A 16123-nucleotide genomic window follows, 5' to 3' on the forward strand; every position below is an offset into this window, starting at 1 on the left:
GTGCGTAAGGTGTATATCCAATACATTTCACGCCGATTAAGCGTGCCTTCCCTATCTCCTCCCCGTATGCCTTGGGAGATATGTTCAAGGGCCATGAATGAAAAATTTGCAATACCACCCCTACTACATCTCGTGAAGTGTCGGGGTACAGGATGTGTATCATCTTTCTTTTTTATAAAACGGACGTGTTCAGCGATACGGGTCTTCAAGGTTCTTTTTGTGCGGCCCACATACCGCATAGAGCACCCGCACTGTAACAAGTAAATAGTAAAGGTAGTATTGCAATTCAAAAATGCTTTTATAACATGACTCTTTTTGTCATCCTCATATTTTATAACCTTGGTATTGCATGCATACTTGCACATCGAGCAATTTCCACATGAGTAAAAACCTTTGGGTAGCCCCCGTATATTTGTATACTCAGGTGTTGTGTGAAATAAACTGGGAGACAGATGTGACCCTAATGTCTGAGCCTTCCGATATGTAAACCTAGGGCCATTCTTTACAAATTGAGTTAAATCCTTATCCAAGGCTAATGTAGCCCAATGTTTGTTAATTATATTGCGTATATTTTGCGCCTGGCGGCTATATGTGCTAATGAATAATGGGCATTCGTCGCCATATGTTAAAGATACATTATTTCTATTTTTCTTTTTCTTCACAGAGAATACTGACTTGTCCATAGATTCAGCTGATTCAAACGCATCTTGGATATTTTTTTGTGTATACCCTCTTGCCAGGAATCTATTTGTTAATTCTTTTGACTGTGCAATAAAGCTATCATCATTCGTGCACAATCTGCGTAATCTTACAAATTGTGCCTTGGGGATACTCTTAACTAATGACCATGGGTGGCAGCTCTTAGCAGAGAGTAGTGTGTTTCTGGAATTTGGTTTACGAAATATTTGTGATTGGATTGTCATGTCATGATCGATGTAGAGGAGGAGATCTAGAAAACTTATACAATTTATATTGTGTTCATAAGTAAATCTAATGTTTAAGTCGTTAGTATTGAGTGTATTAACAAAGAATTTTAATGATGATTCATCGCCGTCCCATATCATTATGAGATCGTCGATGTACCGTTTAAAGAATACAATATTAGAACGATAAGTGTTATTACTGTGATAAATAAACTGTGCTTCCCAAAAACCCATAAACAAATTAGCGTATGAAGGTGCAAAACTCGTGCCCATTGCAGTGCCTAATAATTGTAAATAAAAACGTGAATCAAATAAGAAATAATTGTGAGTGAGTAAAAAAGTGATAGATTCTATTAAGAAAGTGCAAAGTGAAGTGGATAACTGTGAAGTATTAAGAAAGTGATTAACCGCTGATAAACCGTGTTGGTGCTGTATAATAGAATATAAAGAAACAACATCCAATGTAACCCATCTATAATGTGACTTCCAGACCACGTCTCCTAGATCGATCATGACATCTGCTGAATCCTTAACAAATGAAGGTAGTTTGAATACCAATGGTTGAAGGTAGCTGTCCACATACCGCGATAACCCATCTCCCAAAGATCCAATACTAGCCACTATCGGGCGATGTTGTTTCTTTATATTCTATTATACAGCACCAACACGATTTATCAGCGGTTAATCACTTTCTTAATACTTCACAGTTATCCACTTCACTTTGCACTTTCTTAATAGAATCTATCACTTTTTTACTCACTCACAATTATTTCTTATTTGATTCACGTTTTTATTTACAATTATTAGGCACTGCAATGGGCACGAGTTTTGCACCTTCATACGCTAATTTGTTTATGGGTTTTTGGGAAGCACAGTTTATTTATCACAGTAATAACACTTATCGTTCTAATATTGTATTCTTTAAACGGTACATCGACGATCTCATAATGATATGGGACGGCGATGAATCATCATTAAAATTCTTTGTTAATACACTCAATACTAACGACTTAAACATTAGATTTACTTATGAACACAATATAAATTGTATAAGTTTTCTAGATCTCCTCCTCTACATCGATCATGACATGACAATCCAATCACAAATATTTCGTAAACCAAATTCCAGAAACACACTACTCTCTGCTAAGAGCTGCCACCCATGGTCATTAGTTAAGAGTATCCCCAAGGCACAATTTGTAAGATTACGCAGATTGTGCACGAATGATGATAGCTTTATTGCACAGTCAAAAGAATTAACAAATAGATTCCTGGCAAGAGGGTATACACAAAAAAATATCCAAGATGCGTTTGAATCAGCTGAATCTATGGACAAGTCAGTATTCTCTGTGAAGAAAAAGAAAAATAGAAATAATGTATCTTTAACATATGGCGACGAATGCCCATTATTCATTAGCACATATAGCCGCCAGGCGCAAAATATACGCAATATAATTAACAAACATTGGGCTACATTAGCCTTGGATAAGGATTTAACTCAATTTGTAAAGAATGGCCCTAGGTTTACATATCGGAAGGCTCAGACATTAGGGTCACATCTGTCTCCCAGTTTATTTCACACAACACCTGAGTATACAAATATACGGGGGATACCCAAAGGTTTTTACTCATGTGGAAATTGCTCGATGTGCAAGTATGCATGCAATACCAAGGTTATAAAATATGAGGATGACAAAAAGAGTCATGTTATAAAAGCATTTTTGAATTGCAATACTACCTTTACTATTTACTTGTTACAGTGCGGGTGCTCTATGCGGTATGTGGGCCGCACAAAAAGAACCTTGAAGACCCGTATCGCTGAACACGTCCGTTTTATAAAAAAGAAAGATGATACACATCCTGTACCCCGACACTTCACGAGATGTAGTAGGGGTGGTATTGCAAATTTTTCATTCATGGCCCTTGAACATATCTCCCAAGGCATACGGGGAGGAGATAGGGAAGGCACGCTTAATCGGCGTGAAATGTATTGGATATACACCTTACGCACTCTTCACCCGCTCGGTATCAACCAGGAGTGGGAACTTAAACACTTCCTGGCTGTCTGAGCGGAGGGGGAGTGTCGGGGTGTATTCTGTCATTATAGTCATAATTATGTATTACCATCTGACTATTAATGTTTGCATGGATTTCTATTTGCATATATTGTATCCGCTATATTACATTTGATAGGATACTACACTATAGACTTTATAATCTTGGCACGTATGTGCAATAATATATGGTACATATGGTACAATTATATGATAATATTCAATTGGTAATCAGAGATAGTGGATCCACATCATTCTCTTTTTCTGTAAGTAATAATAAGTCTGTTTCTAAGTTGTTCATGTATTATTTGATTATGTATATCAGTGAGCATTACTAAATTCTTTGTTTTTAATCCTAGTTTATGTAATCTGTGTGATTAATGCATTTTTTTTAACAGTATATGTGGGGTGTAAGTACCTGGTTTCTTTAAGGGAATGACGTTTTGACTTTAATATTATTAGTTTAATGGGAGGTCCTTGCCAATTAGGGAGGTACCTTTGACAAGCGTCATTTCCTATATAAGTTCCGGTATTCGTGGGGATATTCACTCTTTGAAAAAGTCTTTCTATAGACGAAACGCGTCAGAGTGGTGCTTGTATGCTCACTGTAGCATTTAAATAAAGTTTTTTACTTTTTCAAGCGTTGGTTGTGTGGAGTGCTGTGACCACGGTTACCAATCCCCTCCCTACTTACGTCACTTCCGGATAGGAGCACGCCGACACCACGAGGAAGCAAGATGGCCACCGGAGCATTCTGAGCAGCTTGCAGACCGGGTATCGTGAGTAACGAACTATACATTTAAAGCCATAATTCTATCAGGCAGCTTTGAGGCTAAACGGCACCGGTTTTTGATTTACCTCGGGGTCTTTTCTTTGAAGAGGCTCCGCTGTATCTCTAAGGATTGACCAGCCCACTGCCTGTATCATCATTGCTTTTCCTCCATCAATATTACAGAAGTTATTATTTTTGTGGTGTCAGCTCCAAAATATATTGGAAGATTGCAGATTCTGTACCTTTCTGTGGTTTGGAGACTCGGTACTCCAAGGGTTAATACCCATATGTTCCCGCTTTGAATAGCAGTCACCTGACTGCGGCGCCCAGTTTCGTCACTGGTTAGACGGTGCTCTGCTCTCCAGGGGAACGCAGGCCACAATCCAACCCGGAAAAAACAGGCCCTTTGAGCATGACGTAGTCACTGCGTCATGGGGGTCCCGGGGGTGCCAGTCCCCATGATGTAGTGACTGCGTCTTTGGACACTCAAAGGCTCAATACTGCTACGCCCCAACATGCAAAGTGGGGGAATAATTATGGCAAGTCACAGTAATTGATACATCCCATTATAATGTGCGCATTAGTGACTCATTCCTCCGCTTGTGTCATGTGTCCACTTCCCTCACTGTCACACGTGGGGCAAAATAAAAGCATACTACAGATGTATCAAGACTAAGGCTGCGGGCATGGTCAGTGCTTAGTCGCGCTCACGCGTGTCAGTGAGCCTCTGCAGCCGCAATGAGAGCGGCTTTAGCAGGGGCTCGCGCACGCTTCGGCAGGCGTGCGGAGGTGTGGTACTTCATTTTTTTTTAGTTTGTGCGCTGAGGGGAGCAGAGGGCCGGTCACATGAGTGGTTCGCCCAATGAGGGCGAACCAGCTCCGTGACGTCACTGGCCCCCGCCCAGACACGGGATTGGTGCAGTCACACGAGTCCCGCGCTTACAGCGGCCCCGCGCTCTTTCCCACCGGGGGAAAGTGTGGGGCCTCTGTAAGTGCCTCCTTCTCTCTCTCGCTGCGAGTTTCTCTTCCTACTCCTCATCTTTGGCATCTTCTACTTGCGACACTAAAGATGTAGCAGAATGAGGAGCAGGAGGAGATGTCAGAGAAGGCAAGAGGCCCCCTGCCCTCTCCTCCGGCACAGAGCCCCGCCAAACTCTCCCCCGGCACAGAGCCCCGCCAAACTCTCCTCCGGCACAGAGCCCCGCCAAACTCTCCTCCGGCACAGAGCCCCGCCAAACTCTCCTCCGGCACAGAGCCCCGCCAAACTCTCCCCCGGCACAGAGCCCCGCCAAACTCTCCTCCGGCACAGAGCCCCCGCCAAACTCTCCTCCGGCACAGAGCCCCCGCCAAACTCTCCCCCGGCACAGAGCCCCGCCAAACTCTCCCCCGGCACAGAGCCCCGCCAAACTCTCCCCCGGCACAGAGCCCTGCCAAACTCTCCCCCGGCACAGAGCCCCCGCCAAACTCTCCCCCGGCACAGAGCCCCGCCAAACTCTCCCCCGGCACAGAGCCCCACCAAACTCTCAGCCGGCCCTGCCCCTAACTGCTGGAGGTTCGGAAACGCCTTCACTCCGCAACATGAAGTGGACATTGACATTTATACAAGCCATATACAGGCATACCCCGCTTTAAGGACACTCACTTTAAGTACACTCGCGAGTAAGTACATATCGCCCAATAGGCAAACGGCAGCTCACGCATGCGCCTGTCATAACGTCCTGAACAGCAATACCAGCTCCCTACCTGTACCGAAGCTGTGCGCAAGCGGGGAGACTATAGAGCCTGTTACAAATGCGTTATTTACATCAGTTATGCATGTAAATGACAATTTCAGTACAGTACATACATCGATAAGTGGGGAAAATGGTCATGCTTCACTTTAAGTACATTTTCGCTTTACATACATGCTCCGTACATGCTTTACATACATTGCGTACGTTAATGCGGGGTATGCCTGTACTGTACTTATAGTTACTGTACTTATAGATACTGCACTTATAGTTACTGAACTTATAGTTACTGTAATTATACTTTCTGCCCTTATACATACTGCACTTATAGTTACTGTACTTATACATTCTGTACTTATAGTTACTGCATTTATACTTTCTGCACTTATAGTTACTGTACTTATACTTACTGCACTTGTAGTTACTGCACTTATAGTTACTGTAATTATACTTTCTGCACTTATAGTTATTGCACTTATAGATACTGCACTTATACCTTCTGCACTTAGTTACTGTACTTATACTTACTGCACTTATAGATACTGAACTTATAGTTGCTGTAATTATACTTTCTGCACTTATAGTTACTGCACTTATACAGTACTTTCTGTACTTATAGTTACTGCACTTATAGTTACTGTACATATAGTTACTGCACTTATAGTTACTATACTTATACTTACAGTACTTATACTTACTGCACTTAGTTACTGTACTTATACTTTCTGCTCTTATAGTTACTTATATAGTTATAGTTACTTATAGTTACTGCACTTATACTTTCTGCGCTTATAGTTACTGCGCTTATAGTTACTATACTTATAGTTACTGCACTTATAGTTACTGTACTTATAGTTACTGCACTTATAGTTACTGCACTTAGTTACTGCACTAATATTTACTGCACTAATATTTACTGTACTAATATTTACTGCACTTATATTTACTGTACGTATAGTTACTGTACTTATAGTTAATGCACTTATAGTTAATGCACTTATAGTTACTGTACTTATAGTTAATGCACTTATAGTTTCTGTACTTATAGTTACTACGCGTATAGTTACTGTGCTTATAGTTACAGCACGCATAGTTACTGCAATTATAATTACTGCAATTATACTTTAAATGTACTTGTACAAATGTAATTGCTCTACATTTGATTCAGGACAAAATCTTGAAAGTTGTCGCTAAGGCCCCGCTGCCTCAGACCACGCGCCCGCACTGCAGACAGGCGGCGCGTGGAGAGGCACTTGACCGCTATTTGCGGTCTGTAGGGAGCGGGAGCTGGAGCTGGAGCGGGGGGCGTGGCCAAAACGGGTCAGATGGGCGCGGCAATGATGTCGGGGGCGGGGCCATCACACTGTCTGTGCCAGGGGTTCCCCCCCCCACCCCCGTGCATCTGCTGACAGAGTGAGGAGAGAGTCTGTGGGAGGGAGCCGGGGGGCTCCCTTGGTGCTGCAGCTGCTTTCCTCCCCGAAGCCTCCGCGTCCCTGAAGCCTCCCCGAAGCCTCCCCTCCTCCTCTCCTCATTGGCTCACAGCCACACCACGTGACGCTTCGCCGCTTGGGATTACAATTCTCTTGCCTCCTCTGGCGGCTGACGCGTCACAGCGTGTAGTGAGCCGTGCAGGGAGGAGCGACCGGGACCTGCTCGGGAGGACACCATCAGATGGTGAGTAGCGCGCATGCGGCCGCACGCGCCGCCGGACCAAAGCCTAAGAAAAGCAAACATGTGCTGGACCTGACACACACACACTGTGTGTCAGGTACACTCTTGTTGGCCATATAACCATAGAAACTGATGCATGTGGGAAGTGGTGAGAAAGGATAGGGAAGTGGTTAGAAATACTGTAACGATACAGTAACAGCTAGAAATGAAGGTGAAAATCTGCAGTATTTTGGCTGTATTCCTTCCTAAAAAAAACCCAGGGTTTTATATGCCACACAGCTCACAAGAACACACAACCTTCTCATACCCTCCAACTGCACCTACATAGCAAGTACAGTACAGATGCAGTAAGATTTTCTGCCTCCGTTGCCGCAGACCGACTGGCGGAGGTCGGCAGCACCCAAAAGCAGTACATTTTGAGGCCCTGGAGGATTAAAGCAGTGTTTATCGTCCCGGGCCGGAGAGTCTGTAATAGATCCGATGTTTTATTATTTTAATTGTTTTATACTGTATTGAAGCCCGGGGTCTCCAGAGGTGAACCCCGTTAATTTCAGCTCCGGGAACCCTCTGCTTCCGGAGATACGGACCACGGTAGGGGGTGCTGGTAGCCGCTCCGGCTGGGGTTTAAAGCTCCTTCGGCAACGCCTTATTGGCTCAGCCGGAGCGGCTAATGGCACTCCCTACGGATAGTATATCTCCGGAAGCAGGGGGGCCGCAAAGCTGAAATTAATGGGGTTCACCCCCAGAGACCCCCTGCTTCAGTAAAGTATAGAAAAATAAAAATAATAACATGGTAAAACATTAAGCATACATTACCCCCATTCATTACCTTAGTGGCTAACCGCTAATGTAATCAAGGGGTTAACCCCTCAGGGAGACACAGAAAGACCGCTTCTCTCTGGGGCTCTTCTGCGCAGCCCTTACAGGCGCGTGGCTGGCCCGGTAAGATTAACACTGCGGTGGTCCCATTCAGGAGCAGGGACCCCCGCTGAGTTAATCCGCCCGGGCAGCTTACTGTTTTATTGGCCGCGATCAACCCCGGCCCTGGCGCGCTCTGGTGCCGCAGCCACGCGCAACGGAGGCCGTAAGTCGTGCTACATCTGTACGCTACGTGTCTTTCGGTTGTTGCACCTAATGTACAGTATTAAAGAAAAAACATATACTTGCCCTGAACTCCTGCTGTAGGGCGAAGATAGATTTGATTTTGGGAGGTGCGTTGAGTCCTCACCCGTTCCAAACCATTACAATTTAAGCAACATATTAGTAAGGAACAGGTAGTCACATTCAAAATTGAAATGGGCCCTCAGACCATTTATTCATTATGTTAGAAGGGGGAGGAAGGTGGTTTTACCAACGCACGTTGTGCTTCAATACGTCTTTTATATATTGAATAAATGGTCTAAGGACCCTTTTGAATTTTGAGTGTGACTACCTCGCCCTTACTAATATATTACCTACAGTGTTAAAGCAGCTGTTCAAGCACTGCATTTTTTTTGTGTGTTTAAAAAAATATATAGGATTGAAGATGGGGGTCTGCGGAGTTGAACCCCATTAATTTCAGCCCCGGGGAACCCCTGCTTCCAGAGATACTTATGTAGCACTGCTTCCCCTCCCCCCCTCCTCTGGGAGATTTACCCTGGCTACAGTCCTGTGTGGTGCTCGGTACCAGTTTGGCTCAGGAGATGCTGAGGGTTTCACGATGACATGGGGAAACAGGACAGGCTCACGGTGATCCTGGATGTTCTTTTTCTAATGTCAGCGCCTCCAGCCATAGTGGGCTCCGGTAGAACTGAAGGCAATCCCCACCATGACAGTCTTTTATCCCCATACATCCAGCCAATAGATTGCGACTCAGCTAGATATACAAGAAGGGATGGTCTTTATTCTGCAGCCACTGCATGATGTTCTTACAGCAATTGCAATCAGTTGTCAGGATAGCTTCCAAGCTCCTGGATGGTACAGGCCTGTTGGTAATGATGAGGCCTCACTAGAGTAGTGGTTGCACCCAGCCCATGAGGGACTGAGCACATGTCTTCCTCCCAGCTGGGAGGAGTCTTGGCTTACATCCTCATCCCTTGAAGGGGAAGAGGGAACCGCCTGAACCCCACCCTGTGAGGGCTGGGTTCATCTCTATAAATTTAGGACACCTCTCCTCGTTGCAGAAGGTGAGGGCACAGGTTCTGCATCCTTATTGGACACATGCAGACTTCCATGTCATCCCCACTTCTGTCACAAAGAGGCTGTAGGAGGAGGGGAAAATCCCACAGGATAGCCTGTGACGGTCTGGATCGTACTAGAACTTACGTGACAGGGAAGGCAGAAAGGTAGCTGGCCCAGCCATGGCTACACTTACTTCTGTATGGGGTGCAGCTCCAGCTGGGCCATAGGTATATGGCTCATGTAATGGCAGCTTGAAATGTCACACTGACCAATAGGAAGCCGTGACATCAACCGGTGCAGCATCCTATTGGCCCGCATTACCAGGACATTTAACCTGGCCCGAGATACCGGCGCCACCTACGGAGGTATCTCTGGAAGCAGGGGGTTCCCGGAGCTGAAATGAATGGGGTTCTGCTCCAGAGACCCCCAGCTTCAATCATATATATATATATATATTTTTTTTTTCTTTTAAGCGAGTTGTTTGAACTGCTGCTTTGTACAGCACGTTTTTGTGTGTGATAAATTGCGTAGATTGAGGGACTTTAATAAGAATGGCTGGTACTACGGTACCTCAGTCCAGCAGGAGCAGAGGAGCTACAATACAGGGCGGCTTACAGTCTTCTCGGTGCACAATCTGGGACTAGGTCCTCCCTTCTCTCCTTAACAAAATATTTGTTTGCAGCTGGAACATTCTGCAATATTTATTTGGTTTTTACCCATAGTAAGACAGATTCTCTGTGACACATTGTAAAGCGTTGTGATTGGAATAATAGTTCAGGCCTTGATAAGACAACAACATTTCTCTGACATTAACAAGACAGAGGTCCTTTGTAAGGGCTGTCATTGTGTTTCAGTGCAGCTAATTCTGGGCGTCTGGCAGGCTAGTGCCCATCTGCCTGGCAGAAATGTGCTATTTGTGTCTGCATGAAGACAACAGAGTATTGTGAGAACAGCCTCACACAGCTCAGAGAGAGAGAGAGCACTAGTATACGCTTCAGTCCCAACGGTTCCTTTTGACAGAACAGGTTGATCAGCTGACCCTGTAATGCCAAATGTCTTCTCAGGTACCTGCTGCAGCTCTGTAGTTACTATACTATACAGTGGTGAAAAAAGCAACATAAACTATTTCAGGCCCCCATTGCTATGGGCCATGAATGTAAGCAATGTCACGCATTATTTGCCAATGCAGTGCACATCCCTCTGGCACTTACAGGGTTAAGGACAGGCCCAGGTTTTTGTTCCAGCAGTTGCAAACATTCCTGGTGGGAGGGGAATGAAATGAGGGCGTGTGACCTGCTGCAAACAGTCTGAGCAATGCATTGTGCTGCATACTGTACAGTACGAGCAGCGAGAGGTAAGGCTGCGGTTACTCACATTTTAACTTTCATCAGTTTGACTTGAATCGATTTTAACTTATAAAGGACATGTAAAGCATATTCCATATAGATGTGTGATATATATATATATATATATATATTTAAAAAAAGATATTAAATGAATGTGTGCATGTGTATATAATATACAGACACACATTCATTTAATATCTTTTTATATATATATATATATATATATATATATATATATATATATATATATATATATATACACACACATTAATTTAATATCTTTTTTATATATATATACACACATACACACATTAATTTAATATCTTTTTTATATATAGTATATATAGTATATATAGTATATATATATATATATATATATACAGTGCTTGACAAATCACCCAAAAATCTACTCGCCGAACCAAAAAATCTACTCGCCACCTAGTCCCGCCCCTAGTCCCGCCCACAACCCCGCCCCTAGTCCCGCCCCCGCTTTTAAAAAAATACATAAATAAAATAAATTGAATAAATTCCTAGTAAGAACATTCGTTTATGACATAAGTTTATTTATTGTATTACATTATACTACAATTGGTCCTTGTTACGTGTGTGTGTGTGTGTGTGTGTGTGTGTGTGTGTGTGTGTGTGTGTGTGTGTGTGTGTGTGTGTGTGTGTATGGGAGAGAGAGATTGAGTATGTGTGTGTGTGTTTGTGTGAATAAATATCAGATCTAGAAAAAAAAGCCAGATGTGAATGACTAGTTTCCTGAACCCCTTAACCAGTATCTGGACGTCCCCGCTTCACAATATTTAAAGCAGCAATCCCGCCTGGGATCTTACCTGATCCGCAGTCACTCAATGTCCAGGTACCCTCATTCCCGCAATGTTATACATTGGAGGGGAGGTGTTCCTTACCTGTCTTCTGGGTTGGGGGGGATTCCGATGTCTCCCGGGTGAAGCTTGAGTGAGATCTGGAAGAAAGCAGTATAGGTTATTTCGGTGTAGTATAGGGCAGTTAAGATATACAGGGTAAATAAGATATCCAGATCGAGAGTGTGAGACAGAGAGTGTGTGAGACAGAGACAGAGAGACAGAGAGGGGAGAGAGACAGAGAGGGGAGAGAGACAGAGAGACAGAGAGGGGAGAGAGACAGAGAGACAGAGGGGGGAGAGACAGAGAGACAGAGAGGGGAGAGACCGAGAGACAGAGAGGAGAGAGACAGAGAGGGGAGAGACAGAGAGACAGAAAGGGGAGAGACAGAGAGGGAAGAGAGGGGAGAGACAGAGAGGGGAGAGACAGAGAGGGAAGAGAGGGGAGAGACAGAGAGGGGAGAGACAGAGAGACAGAGAGGGGAGAGACAGAGAGACAGAAAGGGGAGAGACAGAGAGGGAAGAGAGGGGAGAGACAGAGAGGGGAGAGACAGAGAGGGAAGAGAGGGGAGAGACAGAGAGGGGAGAGACAGAGAGACAGAGAGGGGAGAGACAGAGAGACAGAGAGGGGAGAGACAGAGAGACAGAGAGGGGAGAGACAGAGAGACAGAGAGGGGAGAGACAGAGAGAAAGAGAGGGGAGAGACAGAGAGGGGAGAGAGACAGAGAGGGGAGAGAGACAGAGAGGGGAGAGAGACAGAGAGGGGAGGGGGGGAGAGAGAGACAGAGAGGGGGGAGAGAGAGACAGAGAGGGGGGAGAGAGAGAGGGGGGAGAGACAGAGAGGGGGGGAGAGACAGAGAGGGGGGAGAGACAGAGAAGGGGAGAGACGGGGGGTAACTGACTGACGGGGGGAGGCAACTGACTGACCTGGGGGGGTAACTGACTGACTGGGGGGGGGGGGTGGGATGACTGACTTTGACTGACTGGGTGACTTTTGACTGACTTGGTGACTGGTTGGGGGGGTGGGATGACTGACTTGGTGACTTGGTGACTGGGTGAGGGGATGGGATGACTGACTGGGTGACTGGGTGGGGGGTGGTATGACTGACACTGACTGACTGGGGGACTTTTGACTGACTGGGTGGGGGGTGGGGTGACTGATTGGGTGACTGTGTGGGGGGGTGGGGTGACTGGGTGGGGTGACTGACTGGGTGACTGGGTGGGGGGTGACTGACTGGTGGAGGGGGGGGTGACTGACTGGGGGGTTACCTCTGGTGTCCTGCACACACACATTCTCTCTCTCCCATACACACACACAAACACTCAATCACACACACACACACACACACACACACACACACACACACACACACACACACACACACACACACACACAATCTCTCTCTCATACCATACACACACACACACACACACACACACACACACACACTCACTCACTCAATCTCTCTCTCCCATACACACACACACACACAATCTCTCTCTCATACCCATACACACACACACAGGAAGGGACCTGCGCCGGAGGGGAGAGAGAGAGGGGGGGGGGGGGGGAAACACCCCGCTACTTCCTCCCGCCCCGCGCGAGCAGCGGGAGCACCGAGGGGAGAGAAACACCGGCAACTGCAGTATGTGACCCGCGCGGGCAGCGGGAACACAGGGTGGGGGGGGGGGGGGAGAGAAACACCCGGCCACTACAGTATGTGACCCGCGCGGGCAGTGGGAACACAGGGGGGGGGGGGGGGGGAGAGAAACACCCGGCCACTACAGTATGTGACCCGCGCGGGCAGCGGGAACACAGGGGGGGGGGGGGGAGAGAAACACCCGGCCACTACAGTATGTGACCCGCGCGGGCAGCGGGAACACAGGGTGGGGGGGGGGGAGAGAAACACCCGGCCACTACAGTATGTGACCCGCGCGGGCAGCGGGAACACAGGGTGGGGGGGGGGGGAGAGAAACACCCGGCCACTACAGTATGTGACCCGCGCGGGCAGCGGGAACACAGGATGGGGGGGGGGGGAGAGAAACACCCGGCCACTACAGTATGTGACCCGCGCGGGCAGCGGGAACACAGGGGGGGGGGGGGGGGAGAGAAACACCCGGCCACTACAGTATGTGACCCGCGCGGGCAGCGGGAACACAGGATGGGGGGGGGGGGGCGAGAAACACCCGGCCACTACAGTATGTGACCCGCGCGGGCAGCGGGAACACAGGGAGGAGGGGAGGGAAACACCCGGCCACTACAGTATGTGACCCGCGCGGGCAGCGGGAACACAGGGAGGAGGGGAGGGAAACACCCGGCCACTACAGTATGTTGAGACCCGCGCGGGCAGCGGGAGCACCGGAGAGAGGGGGAAGGATGTATTAGTGTATACAGTATATAAATATTTAAAGTGCATTAAATTCCCCCCACCTGAAGCATCTGTCCAAACTCCTCCATGACCGGATCAGTAAATTGTAAATGATAGGAGCTGACAGAATTATACAGCAGGATATGAGGAGGAGGAGGAGCAGCAGCAGACGCGCATGCACGCACGCACTCACCCCCCCCCCCCCCCCCATTACTTACCCATGCAGAAAGGGCGGTTTGAAGTCCTGGCAACTCCATCCCGCGTCACAGCCAATCAGCTACGATTTTTTTTTTTTCAAATTTTTTTTTTTTTCCGAACAGGGGATTTTTTTTTTTTGCAGAGCAGGGGAAAGGTTACTGGCCACGAGCCAATATCCGATCGCAGCTGGCGAGTTGGCGACCGGGTTTGTCGAGCACTGTATATATATATATATGTATCATATAAATGTATAACTCTCTCAATCTCTCTCTCTATATATATATATATATTAGTGCTAGCTGCGGAAGATACAAATCATATATGTATGCACACAATCTGATGATATAGACTTATGACCTGGTTGCGTGTATATAGTCATGTACGCTGTATGCCAAGTCGGTGCTCTGGTGAAGATCTAGTATCAGGGAGACCTGCACGTTCACTTGAAACTCTCATTTTTGTAAATATCTTTGACCTATTTCCAAACAGCACTGGGTGGAATAAGCCCTTTACTTTACCCCCAACAGACTGCAGTTTGTCATACATTCCCACATTTGTGCTCATCTCATATGGGGGAGCAATGTGTAGTGGTCCTCCCTGGCAGTGAAGGGGTGCATTTCTTTTTCCAGGATGAAGTTTCATCACCATGAGAAAGTGAGATTTCCTTACAGGGCAGGATAGAGACGCAGGCTGCTGTCCCTTCTTATCTCTGGGCGTTCAGCTGTGTGATACACTTTTATATTCTCTCTGTACGGAGGGAGCTAGAGCCTGGCACAAACGGTCATACTCTAAATTCAAGGCAACGTCACAGATGTATTATTATATAGGGAATTGGTGTAAAAGATGAAAATTATTACAATTCCGTGATATTTGTGATGCTACTCCTCCATAAAGACTTTTTCTAGCCGTCTTCTCCGCCTATAACATATATTATCTTTAACTGTGCATGCAATGTCTTGTATATACTGTATAACCCTGTTCATTTAATGTAACCATGTAGGTATTTATAACCATGTATTGTCTGCATAACGCTGTGCCCGGGACATACTTGAAAACGAGAGGTAACTCTCAATGTATTACTTCCTGGTAACACATTTTATAAATAAACAAATACATTTCATTTTGATCAGAGGGAACAAGAAACATGTCAAAGGAGGAAATAAAAACGCATACCTGTAGTGTAATAAGTTTGACCAAGCATAGTGAAAAAGATAATACCAGCGCAAGAATTCACAAAAAAAATCTGTAGTAGAGCATATATATATTTTTATTATATATATATATATATAAATTATGCACATGACAGTGCTACACAGTATTGCATTAACATAGATACAATAGACACAGTTCACCAGGTTCACCATACCGATTACATCATTGAGCCGGGAGCGGGTTCCTTCCCTACCGGGCGTTATTGTCTATCTGTGCGCGGACACTCACCGCTCTGTCCTACATCCCGGAGAATTTCTTTTTGAAACCTTGATTACTTCGTGATGTTATTGGGAACCTGGTAACACTGTATCTATGTCAATGCAATATGTGTAGCACTATCACGTGCTTTTTATATACATATATACATAACATATATATATATATTTTTTTTTTATATGCTCTACTAAAGATTTATTATGTGAATTCTTGAGCTGGTATTATCTTTTCCACTATTCTTAGTCAATGCAAGCTGGGGGTTTTATTTTAGCACTAAAGAGGAACCTACAGATAGACAGAAAAGCGCAGCCAGAGAGGTAGACCTGTGGAGGGCTGTGGTTGTGGAACGGAGTCCTGGAATCTTTTATACAAACGTATCCAGAACATTCCACGCGGTGATTATGAATAGAGCTGGAATGCCAACTAGCAGTGGGTACTGTACTGCAATGCGTTGTGGTAACAATACTGTGTTTTTAATGTGCGTTATTCCACGTTAATATGGATAATAACACCTGCTACATCTCTATCTTTCTCTAAAGCGATCCTATTTATTTTAGTTTAGATATACATTAATGTTGCTGAGGGAACCGTCACTCTTCCCCCCCCA

The 16123-nt window shown here is 45.8% G+C and overlaps 1 protein-coding gene across 5 annotated transcripts in view; it reads left to right on the forward strand.

The window, feature by feature from the left end:
* ALS2CL (ALS2 C-terminal like) overlaps positions 1 to 16123 on the forward strand; it is a 131077-nt gene that overhangs the window by 16024 nt on the left and 98930 nt on the right. Inside the window, exon 1 of one of the 5 annotated variants that reach the window (XM_075588015.1) lies at positions 10589 to 10664. The exons of 3 other annotated variants lie outside the window; for them this stretch is intronic. The gene's annotated coding sequence lies outside the window, so the exon portion shown is untranslated. Of the gene's footprint in view, positions 1 to 10588; positions 10665 to 16123 lie in introns of those variants that run through there. One more of the 5 variants, XM_075588013.1, reaches the window with a different exon arrangement.

This window comes from Ascaphus truei, chromosome 2, assembly GCF_040206685.1.
Source record: "Ascaphus truei isolate aAscTru1 chromosome 2, aAscTru1.hap1, whole genome shotgun sequence".
Classification (NCBI taxonomy): domain Eukaryota; kingdom Metazoa; phylum Chordata; class Amphibia; order Anura; family Ascaphidae; genus Ascaphus; species Ascaphus truei.